At 47.7% G+C, this 23,404-nt stretch overlaps 1 pseudogene; it reads left to right on the top strand.

The window, feature by feature from the left end:
- The first annotated feature begins 22,203 nt into the window (after positions 1-22,203).
- On the top strand, positions 22,204-22,716 carry LOC130023187 (immunoglobulin heavy variable 3-21-like; annotated as a pseudogene).
- The last annotated feature ends 688 nt before the right edge of the window (positions 22,717-23,404 follow it).

Raw genomic sequence — 23,404 nt, 5'->3', positions numbered from 1 at the left:
GAAAGAAAATAAGTGTGAATTTTAAGTAAGAAAAATGATGGATGAAGATATCATTGATGGAAAAAGGGAAAGAATCCTGTTAGAGTAAAACTGGTTTTGAAGAACAGGACAGAATGACTATAAAAAATACATAAGTTTGAGGTACTGTTTTAAGAAAGAAATTGTGATCAAAAACTATCTTGTTATAAAAACCCTTTACCCTTTAAATTATCTCTCGGAGAGCCAGGCAAGCTACCGAGAGTATTCGATATGCCAGACACAGTAACAACAAAGTCTCCAATGGAGACGCTACTGGGCCCGCTCGAGCAAATCGACGATCAACGGGAGGGCCTTTACCTTACCTTTACCTTTACCTTTACCTTTAAATTATATCTGCAGAATTGTTCTAATATCCTGACTTCTATTAGAGCGCTCTTAGACATTGGAAATTGAAGTTTTCAACATGGGACTAAACAAGATTAGCTAAGATGCTGTTAAACTGTGTGTTCTGTCTCTGCAGATGTTGGTGCCTAACTAGAACTGTTAGAATGAGTCAATAGAGACTCTCCCGCAAGCGTGCAGGGGCACAGACCCCGTGAAAATGGGCGAGCCATGACTCGTGTGTTCAGACTGGTCAGAACAGGGTTAACATTTCTTCCGCTGTAGTTCTTTAGCTTTTAGGATCACATAGAAGCAATTCTCCCTTTCTCACAGATCCCTAACCAGGCTTAGCTTTGGAATACAGACATTCTCTCACATCCCCTATCACTCCAGGTTCAAGGGGATGTAGCTCATGGTGCCAGGCTGCTCGGCCTTGCATTCCTCTCTGGAGGCTGAGACCCTTGGGCTTGCAGGTGTGACAGAACAAAGTGGCCTTGATGTCCTTGATGTCCTGATGTCCCTCCTGTGACCCCTTTTCCTCATTAATGCTTTCTTTGTACTGAGTGCATTAGAAGTATGTACGTTGGATAGTAAATAAAAGATACTGTGGGACGCTTCTTCGCAGCTGCCCTGCCAGAGTGAGCTAGCAGCCCTCCAGCCATTTTTAGAATTCTTCTCGAGGTTCTATCTCTGCACTCCCGACGGAAAGAATATTCACACAACACTTTATTTTATTTTATTTATTTCGTGTTTACTTATATTTTTTCCACTAATACTGCTATATAATAAACTTGTTGGCAGCTGTGTTTGACGCATGCCTGGTTTTTGAAGTCGTCATTAACTTAGCAAATTAAATATAACTTTTTTTTTTGATTTTTGGGTCACACCCGGCAATGGCACAGGGGTTACTCCTGACTCTGCGCTCAGGAATTACCCCTGGCGGTGCTCAGAGGACCATATGGGATGCTGGGAATTGAACCCGGGTCGGCCGCATGCAAGGCAAACGCCCTACCCGCTGTGCTATTGCTCCAGCCCCTAAATATAAAATTTTTGTTTAAAATATTACTTAAATTCTATTTTAGTTTGATCATTTACGTTACTTTTATTTGAATGGATAATTTATTGTATCTATTTTACAGAATCTCACAAAAGAACACTCAGTATCACCTTTTAATTTTTATATATAAATTAATTTGATTTGTCAATATTTTTCTAGGATGCATCTACCAGAGCGATCCTTAAACACAGAGCCAGAATTAAGCCCTCAGTAGTGCCAGATGTGACTCAAAACCAAAAGGCCCCTAAAAGAAGATGACTAGTGAACAAGGCTTCTGTTCTGTAGTAGAGACACCAAAAGGTTAAACTCTGAGAGCCCAGCGGCTCTCCCTGCAGTGTGGAGACCAAGCTGCAGGGTGCGCCAAATCTCAGCAGCACTTAGTCCAGGCTAGAAGGGGCATAAGAGGGGATTCTCTTCAAAATCAGGAATACTATCTGAGAGAAATCTAATCATGAACAGCTTTATAAGGGTCTAACCAGTAGCGATTTAATAAAAAACATATAATAATAATTTAAAAAATTTAAAAACAGAAAACTAAATGTTGCTTTCTTGAGAAAACAAAAATAGAAATACGTATAGGACACCGAAGGTTCATTTGTGCATACTTATTGCTTTGGGAGGAACACTTAACATATTGATAAGGCAGTAAAACCTGTATGCAGGTGGTGTCTCTGGACTTCTTAATATCTCCACTGGAAACCAGTGGAGCATTGGGATGGTTTTGTAGTCTCATTGTAGTATCCCTTGGAGGAGGTACAGGATGCCAAAAATAACCTCAAAGTCCAGGTATCCAGATGTCTCCAGGTAATACAGATGTGGGGGCTCTGAGGTAAGGTCCTGATAGGGCTTGGCCCTCCGGAGGGGGAGCTCTGTGTGTACAGTGTCCTGAGACAGGTCAGGGTCTCATCTCCTCTAACAAGGATCAGAACGTGGACCTCTCCACTTCCCTTGAGAATGGACCCGGTGACTTCCAACAGCCCCTTTTAAGGTTGCACCAGGCCTTCAGCTATGAATTCTCCATCCTTATGAATATGCAAATTATGCGAGGGACACTGAGTTAAATACAGATGTTTCTGTGTCCTGAAAACATCACACAGCAGGCACACCCACACCTTCAGAAGCCCTTGAGTGCACGGTCCCCACCATGGACTGGACCTGGAGAATTCTCTTCCTGGTGGCAGTGGCTGCAGGTAAGCGTCCCCATGCCTTGGACTGAGGGAATGGGGCCAGTCAAGTGGAGTCCACCCACTCCTGTCTGCTGTCCACAGGTGTGAACTCCCAGGTGCAGCTGGTGCAGTCGGGGCCTGAGGTGGGAAAACCTGGGACATCAGTGAAGATCTCCTGCAAGGCGTCCGGATACACCTTCACCAGCTACAATATGCACTGGGTGCGGCAGGTCCCAAAATAAGGCCTCGAGTGGATGGAAGGTATCAACACTTACTATGGTAGTACAGACTATGCAACAAAGCTCCAGGGCAGACTCACACTCACTGCAGACAAATCCAAGGACACAGCCTACATGGAGCTGAGCAAGCTGAGCACTGAGGACACAGCCGTGTATTACTGTGTGAGATATACAGTGTGACAACCACATCCTGAGTGTGTCAGAAAACCGAGGGGGAGGCAGCTGGCAGCTGTATCAGTTGAGGAGATGACAGGGACGCGTATCCTCCTGACTTCCTCCTCAGAGAGTCAGGGTCTGAGACACAAATCGGGCTCACAGGGCCAGGCTTCATCTGAGGAAAAGCCTCAGGATCACTCCCTGTCCTTCAGCAACAGCCAAGAGGAAGATGGCTTCTCCCTAGAACATTTGAAGTCACTGATATATTCTTCTTGGATTGTACACTTGTGCCCTGAAGACACTAGTGGAAGAACCACTTGAAAGAATGTGCTGGGGACTTTGCAGATCCGAGGACTGTTTCCTCTAGAACAGTTTTCTGTTTCCTGTATGGCTGAGCTCCTTGTGTTTCAGTTGCCACAGGAGCTAACACATGTCAGTGTGTGCTGGGACCATTGCAGGTTTACGACAACAGCTCCAGCCCCAGGAAAATCCTTGATTATTCAACATGTTTTGGGAATTTCACTTCTCAACATCACAGTCATGGCACTCGATAGGACCCGGGGACACAGACAACAGCTGTGGTGGAGGAGTGGCCCAGGTGCATCAGCGTCTGCGACTGTCTACCCCTCATATCCTAACCTCCTTTCTGTGGTTTGTGTCTGAAGACAAGGACATTCCTGGGACTAATGTATAATACTAGAAAACACCCCAGCATCTAAATATGCACATATTCACCTGCTGTGCGGCAACAGGAAATCATTTTCTCTGAGATAGAATCCAGGGTTTGGGAGACCCCTTCTGAGAGGCTGTGGGCCTTACCCCGTGTTCAAATTTGCATCTCTGTATCCCTGAGCTGGAATCTCACCACTAGACACGGGGAGTGGACAAGGTGACACTAGAATAGTGGCCAAGGTCAGAAGTCCAGGATCAAATGATGTTGGGTAGTGAGAACGTGTCTGTGTCCTGTCCCAACCTCCCTGTGACTTTCCTCTGTGACCATGATGCAGTATCGTGAACCCCGCGTGCCTCTCCCTTTGTCCCTGTGAACCCTGACCTTGGAGGCATTGTGCTCGTGATGAGGAGATGCTACACTTGGAGAATACAGAGACACCAGGGTATGTGTCCAGAGGGGCTGCTCCTGGAGCGACAGCAGCAGCGGTTCCTGAGCAAGGTTCAGGGCACCCTGTTGGCAATGCCAAAACTCAGCCCTTCCAGCTGAGGGGAGGTGGCACCTCTAAATTCACCTGCGGTAAAATTCCTAGGATATAAATGCCATTTATTGAGACAGATTTTGAAGTACTTTGAGATGCGAGATGAATAGCCAAACATTTCCACTAGGTATCTGTCGTCAGAAAGGACAGACAACCAGGGAGAAATGCAGAAATATTTACCATTAACAATGTCTAGTTTAAAGAACCTAGAGAAAAGTATTTGACAAAACCCATATATTAAAAACTAGAGAATTGGTACTTGGAGAAATAATTACATCTCTTATTAGTGTCCATGGAGTGTCCATGCAGACATGATAGAGGCCACGAGGTAGGCTGCCACATGTGTGTTTGCCCACAGTCTTCCTGGACATTTTAGGGCAGGAAGAAGTAGTAGAAGTTTTTCTTATTATGCTGCCCCAACAGCTGAATGTTTCCTTTAAAATAACCCCAAATTACACTAATAAGGGTGATCAAGAATTTATGAATCAGGGAGTGAACTCAGAGCCCACACAATGATAGACTTGGTTCCCTTCCCAAAGGGGAGATTGCCTGCCCAAAGCCCCACTAACGCTTAGATAATCCGTTGGAATTTTGTTCTTTATATGGGCACAAATCTGCTCCAACAAAGGCTAAGGAAGATCGAGAAGGCAAAGGCCCTAACTGAGGGCGAGTTTCAAGAACATGTGTGCCAATACAAATCTATGATGGGCAGAGGCACATTCACAGTGTGTCAAGTTCAGAAATGAAGTTTCTGTAATGTTCCCTTGTCAGGGTCCTGGCCAGTTGACCCTGGCACACTGGAGTACAATCCCCCAGTGACCGGACTTACTCTTATAGGAGAGGGAGTGGGCAGGAGAGAAGACTCTGCCTTGGGCCTCCACGCACAGCAAACTCCAGCAGCTTCAGAGAACTACGCGGAGGGGGAAGAGCTGGTGGTCAATCAGCAATCCGTTTATTATCTCTCACACAGGGGTTTTTATACATACATTTCAGGGGCCATCTACGTGTATCACATTTACCTCATCAGGCTCAGTACAGATGTTAGTTAATGATTTACATCTCCCACTCTCAGGGCCGGGTGTATCAGCTCAGGCAAATCGTAACTGTTATGACCCTCATCCTCAACAAGAGTACCTATGTGTGTGAAGTGCTGAAGCAAGATCCTGGGCCCATGTAAACAGAGCCTTCTCTTGCTTTCAGGGACAGGGGATTTGGTCCAAGTCTCAGGCTAATTGCTGAGACACCAACAGTCCCTGATGCACTTTTCTTGTCTGTGCCCAAGAACAGACTCCTATGTGGGTCACTGGGTATTAAGCTGCTGCTTACTGTGGTGCAGTGCCTCAGTCTACCCTTATTATCTGTACATGGTGCTGATCTCAGATGTCACCTGGGAATTTCCAAGTTCTCAAGGAAATAACCACTGACCTCGTTATCCTAAAGTTCTTACTTATTCCTGAATACTAAACACATTTCCCTAGGAGACATTTTGTCAATAACACAAAGCTGGTTTGGAGCAATTGAACAACAGGGTGGAAATTTTCATAATGACACATAGTGGAAACCCACCTCAGTAAGGGCAGGAGAGAGTCAGTACCTCCTGCCATTGGCAGAGAGGAGTACCAAGCAGTGACTACAGTGAAGGAAATGTCTCTCACACTTACTCCAGGGACAACAGCTGGAAGAAGTCTCTGAAAAATTGGTAAAATATTGCAGAATTATTATTGTCCTGGTATACAGGTTTCACATTGCTAACAATGGACAATTCCACCTTAAATACTCCAATGACAAATTTGATAATGATAAAGTCATGGATCCAAGTTAATTCTCCTCTGCATAATATATCAAAGAAACTTCCTTGTCAGAGATTATGATAGTTATGATAGTTTTGCATATAATTAGTTAATGTATCACCAGATATCTACATTCAGGATTTTTATAGGTTCAAAATCATATGGGATATGACTGGGAAAAATTTACCATGACAGTAGAAACATTAAAAACACATGAAATTCTTTCATAGATGAATTATTTGGTTTTTACTTTTATATTAAACCATTTGCAACACACTAACTGTTCATGTATTCCTGATATCCTTCTTGTGGGTGTGAAAATTCTGTGTTAGAGTCACAGTTTCCTCTGGGACAACCCTTGTCTGGACCGTGAGTGAGGACTGGGCAGAAACAGTTTCCCGCGGAGGCCTGACTTGCTCAAGCTTTAGACAGACTGGACTCGGTCCTGACAGTTCATCATATTCACATCTGGATTATTCTCCCTGGTCATGGTGACTGCGTTTCAGAGCTTGGACCAGCTTAGCTCCCTGACGGACAGTTGATGGACAGTGGGAGCCTATTCCCCGTTAGGGTGCAATGGAGTCAGTGCGTGCAGCTCTACAGGTCCCAGAAAGTCCCCAGGAAGGGCCATCCCAACTCAGGACTACACTCAGGTTCAGCCCGAGGAGCAGGGAGGGATATGTTTCCAGGTGCTCAGAGCAGAGGTGAGCTGTGGGCACACAGAGGAATGAGGTGGAGACAGTGATCTGGTGGCAGCCCTTCAAGGAGCCTCAGATCCAGATATTCCAAGGCAATTGGTCACTGGAATAATGGAAGGAGACTGAGCAGCAGGGTCGCTCAGGTCCCCACAAAAGCTACAGCCCAGCAACAGGCACAGCGAGGTGAGTGGATGTTATCTCAGTTCCTACATTTCCCTGATTCAATTAAAACAATGAAATTATCCCAGGGACTATGTGCATGGCAGGCTGAACTGTTCATAAATACCTGATATTGGGAGAACAAAACAAAAGCAACAACAACAAAAATATATAATGACAATAATTCAAAGACAATTTCAAGTACTGCTTGGGGCTCTACAAGCTTACAGAGCTTGGTGATGTGATTAATTTATTTATAGAAATAATTCTTATTGGGGGAATTCTAACTCTCAAACATGGGGCATGGAGGTATCCAAAGTCTGATGTAAACCCTAGGTTAGGACTCATGGTTTCTGTGCTCCTCAGGGTCAGTCACCTGAGGGGAGTGGACTGGTGGGACTGTCCCTCAGGTGAGGAGCTCTGTCTGCTCAGAGTTCAGGGATAGGGCAGGGGTCACGCTCACAAATAAGCACCGTTATGGACTTGGACACTCCTCACTCGGTGGGCAATGGACCCCGCATCACCTACCTGATCTCCCTCAGATATGGACAGGTCTTCAGCTCTTATTGCTCCTCATGAATATCGGCGTCAACGAAGATGTACTGAGTTAAGACATACAAATGTGTTCCCTGAGAACAGGTTACAAAAGTATAACCCTCAACCTACCCCAAGAGACCCTCCCCACAAACCTCCTGCACAAACTCGTACCTTGGACTGGCCTATATGATTGTCTCCCATGAGAACTGCTCTTGGTGATGGTCTCCTGTCCTGGCCTGAGGGGGCCAGGGCCATCAGGGGACACCCACGCCCCGTGTGCCCTCACAGGGGAGCACCCCCAGCCGCAGCAGGTGCCCTGTGGACTGAGGGGGGCTCTGGGTGTCTGAGTTGGTCTCTGAGGCATCCTGTCTCTCTGACAGCGTCTCTGTGCGTGTGTGGACTCAACCCAAACTCGGTTTGGGGATGGGACAGACCCCAGCATGACGGGGACGCGCTCAGCACAGCAGTGGCCAGGTAGCGTCCCCCTGACTGGACACGTCTCAGCGCAGCCCACACGGCGCTGAGCGTCTGGGGTCTCGGGACAAGCTAGCGGGACCCCCTTGCGCTGAACCCCCAGGGGAAGGCGGGACAGGGACCACAAGACGCCCGCAAGGACATTCCCGTCAGGTCCGATGGATGCAGGCTCGGGGTGACCTTTGGGAGAAGGACCTGGAGCGTCAGGGCTCTGAGGAGCACCTCGGGATGAGCCTGATCCAGACGCGGGTCCTGGTCCTGCTCGGCCAGGCGGTTGGGGGGGGGGGGGCCACTGGCAGCCCCGCTTGGACACATGGAGCCCCGGGACAGGCCCGAATGGACACTGGCTCCTGCTGACCCGTTCAGCGGCCGCGCCCGACATGGACTGTCTGGGGGTGCTAGGCCTAGAGAGGGTCTGTCGGAAGGGGCAGGAGGGGCAGGGCGGGGCTGCCCGACCTTTGCCCTCTGACCCGGAAACAGCTCCTGAGAGCCGGCAGAGGAGCAGCGGTTCCAGAACCTTTCAGGGCTCCTGCGACAGATACTGGCTGCTCCTCCCTCTACCCTTCCCTCTACATCTCTCTCTCTCTCTCTCTCTCTCTCTCTCTCTCTCTCTCTTTCCCTCTCTCTCCCACCCTCTCCTCCTTAGTCCTTGTGAACTTCCTCCCTCCTCTCCTTTGGCCCCTGGAGCTCAGGGACCGAGGTGTAGGTGCTGGGCCCTGGGGCTCAGCCGAGGCGCCGTTTCCCCCTGTGCTCTCCTCCTTTCCTCCACCCCGCAGGAGACCCCGGCCGCCCTATGTTCTCTCTGCTCCCCTTTGCCTGCACGGGGAGTTCTGCTTTGTTCTGGCTTTCCAGAAGGCACCAGAGCAGGGCCTGGGCCAGCACCTCTAAGGTCTTTGTGAGCTGTGATGTGACTCAGGCATGAGGTACCTCCACGTGGAGGCAGGAAGGATTCCCTTCTCCATGGGGCTATCTCTGAACACACCTCCCTGGGGAAACTGGTGTGAATCATTCCGGACTCATTTCCCAGTGCTCACACTTCCTATCTCCGATGGGTGCTGAGGATTCACTTCCTCTATTCACTCTGGGAATTGTGGGACTCTGAAGGACCCCCCCCCAGACCATAGGAGGGGCTGCAGGGGCTCTGCTGGCACTAGGGAGCCACTCCAGAAAAGGCTTCAGACCAATCAGGGCACAAAGAGGGTCACCATGTGCTAGAAGACCACAGGGGCCAATACTCTGTCATAGCACAGAGACACTCAGCCCTCATCACCCCCACCCACTCCCATAAATGCCCAGTTCCAGCGTCTTTCCTAGGACCCTTCCCCGTCGCTCCCAGAGAAGCTCCACTCTCAGTGACACCCTCACACTCCTGACCCCCTCCCTGTGATCTGTCCTCTCTGTCCCTCACATTCACCCCCACCAGGTTCCCAGGACTCCAACGCCTGGCAGGGTGAGTATTAATCGGTACTTGTTTGTTATTATTTTCATAGCTTTCTCTTTGACAATCACGTAAGATGTAGAACAGCTTTTCCTCATTTTTCTCCCTCCTTCTAGAAAGCTTGTGTGACCCATTTTAAAGGCCCAGGACTGAGAGTTATACATGTCGCCTTTAGATATGAGTAAAACCCATAATATATCCCTAGAGTGAGAGGATATTGAGAGTCAATCTCCGTTATCCCACCCTACACACACTTACATAAACAGGAGGCATGCAGAGAGCAGGAGGGAGGGGTGAAGCATGGGGGAAGGAATATCATGAACCAAGGGGAAACACTGGGGTGAGGGGTTCATCTACTGTTTTGGGTGTGATGATCTCTGGACAGGTGTTCATTCATGCCAGCGCTCATGAAACATTAATGATCTATAAGTCAGTATTCTGTTTAGAGCATGGCCTCCTGTGGTTTTAACTGCTAATCAAATATTGACATGGTAAGAATGAGATGTGGGGTTGGTCTGATGTGAAGAGTCACACCCCATGCACCTCCATGCACACTAGTCTCCAACATCCTCCAGGTAAAGGCAAAATTCAGAATAAATACAATTTGTTCTCATTAAGTAAAGTAAAAGTAAAGGCCCTCCCATTGATTATCAATTTGCTCAAGCGGGCCCAGTAATGTCTCCATTGGAGACTTTGTTGTTACTGTGTCTGGCATATTGAATACGTCACGGGGAGCTTGCCAGGCTCTGCCATGCGGACGAGATACTCTCGGTAGCTTGCCAGGCTCTCCGAGAGGGGCGGAGGAATCGAACTCGGGTCGGCCATGTTGACTGCGTGCAAGGCAAACGCCCTACTGCTGTGCTATTGCTCCAGCCATTACAGGGAAGAAGTTATTGACAGCCGCTAGCCCATATTTTGTTTGGTATTATTTGTGAGTTTTTGTCTGGTTTGGGGACTATACCTGGCTATGCTTAGGGATTACTACTGACTCTGCACTCAGAAGTTACTCTTGAAATTGCTGGGGGAAGTATATGGGATACTAGTATTCAAAACTGGGTCAGCCATGTGCAAGGCAAGTGTCCTGCCACTGTGCTATCCTTCAGCTCCAGTTGTTTGAGATTTGTTATTGTGCCACTCTTGGTATACTGCTGGCTCTGTACTCAGGGATCACTCCTGGTGGGGGCATGGGAAGCCATATGAAGTGTAGGAAATGAACTTTGATCTGCCTCATGCAAGGGAAGCTTATCCCTCTGCTATCTCTACATCTCTTGTTACTGGGGAACAAACCTGGTGCACAGGGCAAAACCAGGGAATGCAGTGAGTATTTTAAAGATAGACTTAAGAGAGAAAGGGTGGGGACTCAGGGGACAAACCGGCTCATGGACCGAGAGATCCTAATGTCCAACACAGTGAGAGTTTTCACTTAGAACCAGGAATCATCAGAAGAATGCCATTCGTAAGTCAGCTACCTGACTTAGTCTATATGAGCTAAGGTTTTACACATCCGAGGGCCTTTAATATAAGGACAAACATTTTTAACCTCGGGGATGTTTCCTCTGGGAGAAACAGCAGAGACAGAGCAGACACAGGATCCTGCCTCAGGTTTCCCAGATATCAGGGCTATGCTATCTGGTCATTCTGCATTACTCCTGATTCTCTTTTCATTCTTGGTTTCCAACTCAATCATAACTCGATGTCATTCAGTGTATTACTTTTGTCTCAATAATGGAACCAACTCTTACAATGTGTTATGAGAATATTATATAAAGTAAGCTTTTCTGTGACAACTGATGCATGAAACAGAAGTATGAAACAGAAGTATGACTATAGATATTACATGATGGTCATCAAAAATAAGGACAAAATATCACAAATTAAATTTATTGTCATATAACAATTTCATGACAGAATTTTTTCCGGGTCACAAGTCACCCCCAGAAGCAGACATTTGCTCTGGAGTCCTTCACTTACACTTTAGGTTCAAACAGAACGTTTTATGTAGGAGGAGGATATGCAAATTAGCCTCTCCCTGCTATGATGTAAAAGGCCCAGCCCAGCCTCAGCTCCAGGAGAGGCATCCCTTCAGGGGTTCCCAGGGGCTCCATACTGACTCACACACAACCAACATGGTGTGTGGGCTGAGCTGGCTTCTCCTGGTGGCTGTGTTAGGAGGTAACTAGTGGGCAACAGAGACACGGAGCATGGGAGAGATGGGAGAGGCAGATCCTCTGTGTGAGGAGAGTTTCCTGACCAGGATGTCTTTGTGTTTGCAGGGGTCCAATGTGAGGTGCAGCTTGTGGAGTCTGGGGGAGACTTGGTGAAGCCTGGGGGGACCCTGACACTCTCTTGTGCAGCCTCTGGATTGAATTTTGGCAACTATTGAATAAACTGGGTCTGCCAGGCTCCAGAGAAGGGCCTAGAGTGGGTCTCACAGATTACTAATGATGGTCATACATACTATGCGGACTCTGTGAAGGGCCGATTCACCATCTCCTGAGAAAACAGCAAGAACACGGTCTCTCTGCAAATGAACCAACTGAGGGAGGAGGACACGGCCCTGTACTACTGTATGAGAGACACAGTGAGAGGAAGGCCGTGTGGGCCCAGACACAAACCACCTGCAGGAGGAAGCAGGGTGAGCTTCAGGAGTGCAGGCCCCAGGAGGCTCTGAGAACTCTCCCTGAGGAGACATTACTCATGAGCAGATGAATCATGTTTCTGTGGAGTTCAGGCCTGACCTGCCCCTGAGCTCTCAGATGACCCCAAGGGCACCTTGTCCTGTGGGTTGTGGCTCTGAGTCCTCTATCCCCACTGTGGGCAGGAAGGAGTTTGTTTCACTCTCTACCTCATGATAGTTGTTTTTAATAATGTGACCATGACTTCCCTGCATCCTGAGGGGCACATTATTCTCTGGTAGAAATTAAATTTACCTTGTAGAGATTATCATGGTTTCCTAGTAGGAGTAATTTCTTCTGTAGCACTGTAGCACTGTCCTCCGTTTTTCTTTGATTTGCTCGTACGGGCACCAGTAACGTCTCCATTGTGAGACTTGCTCTTACTGTTTTTGGTATATCAAATACGTCATGGGGAGCTTGCCAGGTTTTGCTGTGCGGACGAGATACTCTCGGTAACTTGCCAGGCTCTCTTATAGGAGCAAAGGAATTGAGTAGTACATAATAATAATAATAATAATAATAATAATAATAATAGTCTATTTTATTATTATTATTATTGTTATTATTATTAATTATAGGACCAGGGAGAGAGTACAGCGGGAAAGTCACTTGCCTTGCATGCAGCTGACCCAGGTTGGATACCCAGCACCACCTCCAGTTCCCCAGCACCTCCAAAAGTTACCCAAGGTGCCAGAGAGTTAGTACAGTGGGTAGAGCATTTGACTTGCATGTGGCTGACCTGCGGTTTGACTTTTGGCTTCCCCTGAGCACCACCAGGAGTAATTTCTGAGTACAGAGCCAGGAATAACTCCTGAGCACTCCTCGGTGTGTCCCAAAAGAACAAAACCAACAACAAAGAGAGCAGAGCCAGGAATCAGTCCTGCACACAGCTGGCTGTAGCCAGAAGAAAAAGGGTCGCACTGCCTGGGAGACCGCTCAAAGGACCATCGCACAGGAAGCCCAGCGCCGGTTTTCAGCATATGCCATGACCTCCTCAGCACTGCGGAGAAACCCCAGACATCACCAGGTGTGACTCAAAAAAGTAAAAAAAAAATAAATAAATAAAGAATGAATGATCTGGGGCTGCATGGAAGGAACGTGGATAGAGCATTTGCCTTGCATGCAGCTGACCAAGGCTGCAAGGCTCTATACACTTTCCTTCGCTCCACACCCAGGTCTTTTTTTTGGGGGGGGGGGGAGGGAGGTCACACCTGGCAATGCTCAGGAGTCACTTTATCAAAGAAAAAAATCCTGGCGTCCACTCAGCTGTGTGCTGGCTCCTTCCTTCAGCTCTCAGACACGCAATCTGTGCCCACTGACCCCTGCCCTCTGACCTGCATAGATAGCCTCTACCTGGTCACCCCATACCTGGGAGTCCTGCTCTCTCGTATGGGCTGACCTCTAGTCACTCTTCCACTCACTAAATGGACATTCGGGTTTACCCATTCTCTCTCCACCCCTCAGCCATTGTAGAGCAGAAACCCTGTCCAGTGACACCTGCAGCGCTGACCCTTCACAGTGCGACAGAGGAAGGACCCAGAACATTGATGCTCTCCCTGAGCCCCCACTCTCCCGGAACCCGCAGATACACCACACCCCAGAGCTTAAGGGTCTTCCTTACACTAAGACTCCATACTGAGACCATTGCAGATGTGACTCTTAATGAATTTCTTATTGTAGATAAACGTTAGTTTCCTGTCTGCCCTCCCAAAACAGAGAAAGCTGGAGATCAGAATCTATGTTCCTCCCTCCCCTCACAGGGTGACATCAAAAAGGGAAGCTCTCCTTTTCTGGGGATAAAATCACAAGTGCACCATTAGTTCTTCATTTAGGGAACTCAAAGAATTTTAAAGGTTCAATATCAATAATAAAGACTAATGTTGGAGGTAAATTTCCTATTAGAAATTACACTCTATGATGATTGCAAATGGCCAATTTGGAATTAAACTAATGGGTACATAATCATTATGAAAAACTGTACTATTCAAATATGGATATTCTGTGTTTTTTAGTTTTGGGCCACCTCTGGGAATACTCTGTCTGTGTCCTGGTCTCCCCTGCAGTGCTCAGGGATCAGGGTAGTGGTTCAGGAAAATGAGCATGTGCAAAGATGTTTCAATTCCATTGATCCTGCCAGAGTTGCTGTGAAAAACAAAAGTTTCGTGTTTCTTTCATGCCAGCAGTGTCTAACAATGATGAAATAGGAAATGAATATTCTAGGTCTCTTTCCTTTCTAATTTGGTTCTTACACTATTTCTAGTACAGTACTAATTATACACCAGAATATTTTATTTATTGTCCATCTGAAAGAGTGAAACAGCTACAACATGAGGCAAGAAAGGGAAAAGAAATGAGTCTAATTTATTAAGATGAAAATAAAAATAATAAAAATAATGAGATTTAAAGACGACCGCTGGACTAGAGCTGTTACTGACTGGATTCCACGGGATGTCAAAAGACCGCGTGGCCGCCCACCTACCAGATGGTCAGACTTCTTCGTCAAGATCATGAACGATTGGTTTGAGGCTCTTCATGTTCCCAGAGCGAACAGATGCCATTGGGCTACACTAGCACGCGACAGGGACGGATGGAGACGTTACTGGCACCCGCTCGAGCAAATCGATGACTAACGGGAAGTTAAGTGATTAAGTGATTAAGTGAAAATAAAAATAAAAATTTCTAATTTACAGTTAATATTGGTGTGTGCAAATAAACTTTCATAACTTTAGAAAGTGTCCTGTTGGTCTTGGTGCGGCAGGTTTAGGAAATATTCCCAATATTCCCGAGGCACTCCAGTGACCTTCCCGAGGTCTGGGGGCCCAGCTCCCCTGGAAACTGCTCACCGTGGAGACACAGAGACAGAGCAGGTGGGTCATATCTGTGACTATTCACTGTCCTGCCCCTGTGGAAGCTCTGGGACAGAACACCTGGGGACAGACACAGTGAGTCACGTGCTTATATACGAGAGTGTTTGTGAATCCTATAATCACCTGGTCCCTGAGGTGTGACATCATCCATCTCAATCCTCACTTTGCCTGAGTTGGTGCTTGTGTGTCTCTGTGTCTATCTTAGCAGAATTTTGTAGAACCTGCTGCGTATGTAGATTATTTTTGATCCTTAATGCTGACATTTTAAATATCAAATTTCAGAGCATATTTTCTGGCCCCTTAGATTGAACTCAATCCTCTGGTGCTCCATGGAATTAAGGGGTACATGTATGTGCCATAGCCTGTGTCTGGGTTCCAAGCATTTGGGAGGGGGTGAAGGGCCATGCCTGGCATTGTTCAGGGCTAGCACACTAGTACCCTTATAAAATATGTGAATCTGAGGACTAAGACCAGGTTCCAGGCCCAATAGTTTGTGTGCTGAGGACTCTAAACAAGCAGTTTTCAGACAACTGATGGGGCTGAAATTCCTCAGTGATGATCCCCAATAACAGGGTCCTGAGGATCACGGTCATCTTCTGGGTACCGAGTTATATACAGGACAGAACAGGTTGAGGTGTTCCTGACAAGGCCAACCACACCAGAAAGGTCACTGGGCAAGGCATTTTCCATGTCCCTAAATAGACCAGTAAGAAAGAATAAATCCATCCTAATAATGCCATGAATATTTCATAGTGAAGCTGCTCAAGGAAAAGGGGTTTTATTCAAGATAAATGAATGAAAAAACACTGCGAAATTTGATTGACATGAATTGGACCAGGCCAAGTCAGAATTCACAGGGACAATGACACGGTCTGTTAGGCCCGATGATTTGCACTCACAGTGAGAGAACAGGAGCGACTACACAGGTACACGGAGGGGCAGGGGCCTGTCTACAGGGTAGAGGTCCTGTTGGGGCTGTGTTTGGCCATCAGGAACCTGAGACACGGGGCCTCTCCTCCCCAGCTGCCACTTCCCACTGAGCAATTTTTGTTTCCTCAGGGCTCCTCAGCACCTTTCCTGTGATGGAGGAAGAGGCCCTGCTCTGACAGGGCCGCAGGGACAGGCCTGAATTCTCTGAGCCACAGTCAGCACCTCCTCCCAGGGAGCCCACACACAAGCCTCCCCTGTGTCCCCTCCTTCTTCTAGAGAGGCTTCCCCATGCAAATCTGCACTCGGGACCTAGGATTAAAACCATGTTCACACGCACCCCAGCTCGGGCTTCCTCTCCCCTGACATGGTGTCTGAGGTCATGGACCTCGTGGGCAGGAACATGCATCAGCGCTGGTTCCTCCTCTTTCTGGTGGCAGCTCCGGCATGTGAGTATCCCCTGGACAGAGGCTCCAAGGTGGGCATGGGCCTCTGAGAGCGTGACTCACTGTGGATCTCTGTTCCCAGGTGTCCTGTCCCAGGTACAGCTGCAGGAGTCGGGACCAAGCCTGGTGAAGCCCTCGCAGACTCTATCCCTCACCTGCTCGGTCTCTGGATTGTCTCTAAACAGCTATGGTGTAAACTGGGTCCACCAAGCCTCTGGAAAGGGACTGGATTGGATTGTTGTTTTAAATAATATTGGAAGCCCCTACTATAACCCAAGTCTTCAGTCTCAAGTCAGCATTACCAGGGATACCGCCAAGAACCAAGTTTACCTAAAACTGAGAAAGTCAGTAACTGAGGATACAGCAGTGTAATATTGTGCAAGAGTCTCCTGCCCCCGCGCCTGACTGTCCTCGCTGGGGCCCCTTGGAGGGGAGCGGGTTAAATTTCCCTCCCGTTCCGACCAGAGCTCCACCAGCCGAAGACCTCCAGAACCAGCCACCACCATGCTGAGACCACTCTCCACACGCATGAAAGCACCGGCAGAGGAACAAAGGCATGCGGGTCCTGGGGCTTAGATCTCCAAGCCTGCTCAAATTGGGACTGAGCATCCTCCACCCAGATCCTCCAAATTCCAGTAGGGAGGGGTCACACCCGCCAACTGTTCCCCTGGCACTGTGTAATGCCATCAACAATGGCGAAGACCCAGAGACTCTAAAACCCAGCTCGCGGAAGGGCGCGGCCGCATTGATTTTTTTTCAATCAAGATTATTTGAGGCCACGCGACACCTTATTATCTCATTCTTACTTTGGACAAAATGGCAAGCTACCGAATGTAACCTGCTCACATGGCAGAGTCTGGAAAACTCCTCGTGGTGTACCCAATGTGCCAAATACCAGTAACAATCATGGGTCTCATTCTCTTAACCCTAGAAGAGCTTTTAATATGGCACTTTAAAAAAAAAAATCTCAGGGCTAGGACAAAGGAGACGTTACTGAGGCTTGCTCGAGGCAATCGACGAACAACAGGATGATCATGATTGTAAATATTGTGCAAGAGACACAGTGAGGGCAAGTCCCTATGAGCCCTGACACAAACCAGCTGAGGGAGACAGGGGAGCTTCAGGGTTTTCATTCGACCACCAGGAGGGCGCTCTTCTCCCAGGACTCCAGGGCTGTGACCTGGAGCAGGTGGGCAAGGGCATGAGCTTTGAAGGGGGTCGCCACCTTAACTGTTTTGTTGAAATTTATGAAAACAACATTTTATATTTCATGTTTATACATTTTAGTTGTTACTTTCTCTCCTATTACATATTTGCTCATTCCTCTTCCTGTCTCAGAGTCCACTAAAGACTGTGATATCCTGGTAGGTCAGTGAGGTCGATTTTTCTTCAATCAAGATTATTCCTTTTCACATAAAGGAGAGATTTCTCCCGTTACCTTCTTTATTGTCACTGAGGGAACATGGTGACAATAATCTGAGTGTTGATGCTGGTGGGTCCCAAACGCCCTGCACTTTTTCCAGAATAAAATCACCACAGACCCCCACACTCTGCTGTGGCCCCTGTGCCTCTTCTTCCCAGTGGTCTGAGCTCCCACCCGACTCCTATAGGGAACCCCAGAGTGTGGTTAGGATGCAGAGGCCGTTATCACTAGATCCGTCCATCCTGATGCTCTGTTCTCTTTGTACCACGGATGAATGAGATTGTCTGAATTTGTCCTTCTTCCTCTACAAACTTCTCTTAATCTGTTATTTCCTAGTTCAATCCATGGTGCAGATAACGCTGATATTTTGTCTTTTCTTTTAACTGCCTAATATCCCATTGTGTATATGCCCCACGACTTCTTATTCATCGAACTGTCATCAAGCATTAGAATTTTTTGTGTGCTGGCCAGTATATCTAGTGCTTCACTCTATGTTTTTTAATAACTACTTAATTTGATATTTTTACTTTTGGGTGAAGGTATCTAGATTGAATCCATGGGTTATATTATAACTCTATTTTCTCCCTTTAGAGAAATCTCCTAGAGATTTCAGACATCCAATCAGACAATATAACATATTAATGATGAAAAAGGTTTCCTTCTGACAACATTCAAGTCTTTTTGTTTTGAGTCTTTTTTTTTGATATAGGTCTGTTTCATTGATATCTCTCATTCTCCTTCTGATTTATATTTCCCTTACATTCCTGTTGACTTCCTGTAGTTCTGGAAGCCATTCAGTCATGCACAGGCCCCAAAGCTGCCACCAGTTAAAAATTTAACTTCTGCTTTATTGCCCCTTTAGAAATTCTGGATTTCCTGGTGTGACATCTCAAATAGTTCAATTCTGATAAACCAGGAGTAGCTCAGAGGTTGTAGATTGGATCGGATGTCATGTGGAAGGCGTCCGATCTCAATTAACAAGATATAATCACTGAAGGCTTAATCTGGAGAGAGAGAGAGAGAGACAGAGACAGAGACAGAGACAGACAGAGACAGACAGAGACAGACAGAGACAGACAGAGATGGAGGGAGAAATGGCAGAAGGAGGAAGAGAGAGAAGGAGAAATGGAGAGAGAAAAGAGGAGAGAGAGAGGCAGCGGAGAGAGAGAGAGTCTCTCCTGTGCAGACTCTGGTCAGCAACGCCTGGATGACCTGGTCACCAGACCCCGGGAAAGGGCAGGACTGTAGCAGGACAATCAACCTCTGACTCTCTGGGACCGGCTGATTCACCATCTCCAGAGACCCAGGAACCCTGTGACCTGCCTGCAGGGGAGCAGCCTGAGAGCAGGTGACCACAGGGGTGTGAGTGTGCAGGGGACTCTGGGTCAGTCAGGGGATCCCAGACACCACCAACTCCTGAGGGGACGCAGGAGCGGCTGCAGGGGTGCTGCCAACCACCAGAGGGCACTCGGGAGTCACCTCAGAAGAGGCCTTAGCCCCACCAGGGGCAAAAAGGATCACCACGGGCTAGAAGCCCACACGGACCAATATTTTGTCACAACGCAGAGACACTCACCCCCCATCACTTCCACCACTCCTATCCATGCTCAGTTCCAGCGTCTTTCCTGGGAGCCCTCCCCGTCGCTCTCAGAGCACCTCCACTCTCAGTGACATCCTCACACTCCCAACCGCCTCCCTGTGATCTGTCCTCCCTGACCCCCAAATTCACCCCACCAAGCCCCCAGGACTCCAACGCCTAGCACGGTGAGTATTAATCGGTACTTTCCTGTTTATTATTTTTATAGCTTTCCCTTTGATACTCATGTAAGATGTAGAACAGATTTTCCTCATTTTTCTCCCTCCTTCTAGAAAGCTCATCACAAATCAAATCACAAATCACACTGTTATTCGTCTATTGCCTCGAGCAGGCCCCAGTAACGTCTCCTTCATCTTAACCCTGAGATTATATTCAAGGCTCTTTAGGAGAATGAGACCCATCATTGTTACTGGTATTTGGCATATTGGGTATACCACGGGGAGTTTGCCAGACTCTGCCGTGTGGGCAGGCTACATTCGGTAACCTGCCAGTTTGTCCAAAGTAGGAATGAGATAATAAGATGTCATAATAAGTTTTCAAAAAAAGCTCAACCCGCTACTCTCCAAGGGGCCCCGGTGGCGAGGACAGTCAGGCGCAGGGTCAGGAGACTGCACTGTTCTCTTCCGGGAGGTGGTTTTTATAGTCTCTGAGTCTTGGCCGTTGATGGGATTACATGGCGCCAGGGGGCCAGTTGGTGGGTGTGACCCCCGCCTACTGGAATTTGGAGGATCTGGGTGGAGGATGCTCGGCCCCAATCCGAGTAGGCTTGGAGATCTCGGCCCCAAAACCCGCGTGGCTTTGTCCCTCTGCCAGTACCTTCATGTGTGCGGAGAGTGGTCTCAGCATGGTGGTGGCTGGTCCTGGAGGTCTTCGGCTGCCGGAGTCCTGGTCGGGGCGGGGAGAAAAGCTCAACCCGCTCCCCTCCAAGGGGCCCCGGTGAGGACAGCCAGCCGCGGGGGCAGGAGACTGCACTGTTCTCTTCCGGGAGCTCATGTGACCTATTTTAAAGGTTTAGGACTGAGAGTAATCCAAGACGCCTTTAGTTATGAATAAAAACACATAATATAACCCTAGAGTGGAAGGCTATTGAGAGTGAGTCTCCATCATCACACCCTACATACACTTACACAAACAGGAGGCACTGTTTAGAGTATGAGGAAGGGGCGGGTATGGAAGGAGGAATAGCATGGGTCAAGAGGAAACACTGGGGTGAGGGGTTCATCCACTTTTTGAGTGTGATTATCACTGCACAGGTTTGCCTATATACATCAGTGCTCTGAAACATAAATGTCCTATAAGTCATTATTCTGTGTAGGGCGCAGACTCAAAATAATGCTTAGAAAGTAAAGAGAGATGAAGCCAAAATTTATGTGAAGAATCACACTCCATGTACCTTCGTGCACCCTGGTTCCAACATACTCCAGGTGAACACAAAATTAGAATAAAGACAACTTTTTCTCAATAAACGGAACAAGTTCTTGAGAGTTAAATAGTCTATATTTTGTTTATGTTGTTGGTTTGTTTTTCCTCTTCCTTTGGTTTTGGTTTTAGGTCTAGATCCAGTGATGCTCAGGGTTCTTCCTGGATCTATACTCAGGAACTGATCTTGAATGTGCTTGGCGGACCACATGGAACATAGGGGATCAAACCTGGGTCCACCGTGTGCAACGCAAGTGCCCTACCACCATACTATGTCTAAGTCCATGTTGGTTTAGTTTTGTCATTTGTGCCACTTTGGGTATACTGCTGGCTCTACACTCAGTGGTCCTGTTAGGTGCGTGGGAAACCACATGAAGTGCAGGGAATGAACCTGATTAACCACATGCAGGGGAGAAACTTCCTCCTCTATTGCCTCTGCATCTCTAGTTACAGAGACGATCCTGATGAACAGAGACCAACAGTGGGATGCTGTGAGTATGAACAGACAGACTGAAGAGAGAAAGGGTGTCTCTCAGGGGACTAACTCCCTAGTGGACTGAGAGCTACAAATGCCCATCACATTGAGAGTTACTGCTTAGAACCAGGAATCATCAGGAGACGACATTCTTAGGTCAATTTTCTAGCTTAATCTTTCTGGGCTTAGCTCTTATACATCTGAGGGTCTTAGGTAATCGGGGCAAATACATTTAAGCCCAGAACAGTTTCCTCTGAGATAAAGTACAAAAACAACCAACACATGGGCTTGCTACAGTGGAATTCAAGGCATCAGGACCCTGTTACATGGCCATTCTGCCTTACTCCTTAAGATTCTATCTTAACACTTGGTTCCCAAAACATTGACAACTGTGAGTGTCTCAGTGGATTCCTTTTGCCTAAATAGTGGCACCAACTCTTAAAATGTATTTTGAGTAGTAGCAGCATTGTCCTCGCGTTGTTCATCGATTTTGCTCAAGCAGGTACCAGTAACGTCTTAATTCTGAGACTTCTTGTTGCTGTTTTTGACATATTGAATACGCCAAGAGGAGCTTGCCAGGCTCTGCAGTGCGGGCAGGCTCTCTGAGAGGGATGGAGGAATCAAACCCAGGTGGGCTTCGTGTAAGGCAAATGCCCTACACACTGTGCTATCGTTTCAGCCCCAGTAAAACGCCTGCCAGGGAGTCGAGTATTTTAAGTACATTGTAAAAGCCATCTAAACTTTTATGTGTCATATTATATCATTAAATAAAAGTAATACTGTACACATCATAAGATTTGTATTAAAAATAAACATTAAAGAATATCAATTAAATTGGTTGTCGTGTATTAATTGTCTACTGGAATAATAGAGTTTCTGAATCTTTTCCTGGTCACAGGCACACCCAGAACCCCTCACCTGCTCTGAAGCCCTTCCTTCTCTCTACAAGTTCAAAGAGAACTTTTTATAGAGAAGGGGGACATGCAAATAAGACTCTCCAAGTGATAGAAACAGCCCAGCCCAGCCTCAGCTATGGGAGAGGCATCAGTTCAGGGGTTCACAGGGGCTCCACCCTGACTCAGAACCAACATGGCGTGTGGGCTTAGCTGGCTTCTCCTGGTGGCTGTGTTAGGAGGTAATTCATGGGCGACAGAGACACAGAGTATGGGAGAGATGGAAGAGGCAGATCCTCTGTGAGAGGAGACTTTCCTGAACAGGATGTCTTTGTGTTTGCAGGGGTCCAGTGCGAAGTGCAGCTACTGGAGTCTGGGGGAGATTGGTGCAGCCTGGGGAGGATCCCTGACACTCTCTTGTGCAGCCTCTGGATTCATCTTTGGCATCTATGGGATGAGCTGGGTCCGCCAGGCTCCAGGGAAGGGACTAGAGTGGGTCTCAAACATAAGTAGTAAAAGTAGTTATATAGGCTATGCTGACTCTGTGAAGAGCCGATTCACCATCTCCAGAGACAACAGCAAGAACACGCTTTCTCTGCAAATGAACAACTTGAAGGAGGAGGACACGGCCCTGTACTACTGTGCGAGACACAGTGATGGAAAGGCCTTGTGGGCCCAGACAAACCACCTGCAGAAGGAAGCAGACTGAGCTTCAGTGGCGCAGGCCCCCAGGAGGATCTGAGGACTCTCCCCTGAGGAAACGTAGTTCATGACCAGATGAATCATGTTTCTGAGGAGATAAAGACTGACCTGTCCCTCTGCTCTCAGATGACTGTATGGGTTCCTTGTCCTGTGCGTTGTGGCCCTGAGTCCTCCATCCCCACTGATGGCAGGAAGAAGTTTTTCTCACTCTCTGACTCATGATGGTATTTTTACTAATAGGACCATGACTTTCCTGTGGCCTGAGGAGCACATTATTCTCTTGTAGAAATTAAAATCACCCTGTAGGTATTATGGTCTCAAGGGAAGGGTTGCTTGTCGGAAAGAGAAATCCTGGTGTCCACTCAGTTTTGTTCTGGTTCCTTCCTTCTGCTCTCACACACACACTCTGTGGCCACTGACCTCTACCTTCTGACCTGCACCAGGTAGCCTCTACCTGGTCACCCTAAACCTTGGAGTCCTGCTCTCTGGGAAGGGCTGACCTCCCGTGCCTCATCCACTCACAATGGACATTCAGTTTTCCTCATTCCCTCTCCACTCCTCAGCCCTTGTAGAGGAGAGAACAGGTACTGTGACATGGGCAGCGCTGACACCTTCACAGTGAACAAGAGGCAGGACCCAGAGCATCGATGCTCTCCCTGAGGCCCCACTCTCCTGGCACTCCTAGATATGCCACA

This window comes from Sorex fumeus, unplaced genomic scaffold (genome assembly GCF_029834395.1).
Source record: "Sorex fumeus unplaced genomic scaffold, SorFum_2.1 ptg000022l, whole genome shotgun sequence".
Lineage (NCBI taxonomy): Eukaryota > Metazoa > Chordata > Mammalia > Eulipotyphla > Soricidae > Sorex > Sorex fumeus.
Note: the sequence above shows the minus strand (reverse complement) of the source record. Positions and strands in the feature narration are given on the sequence as shown.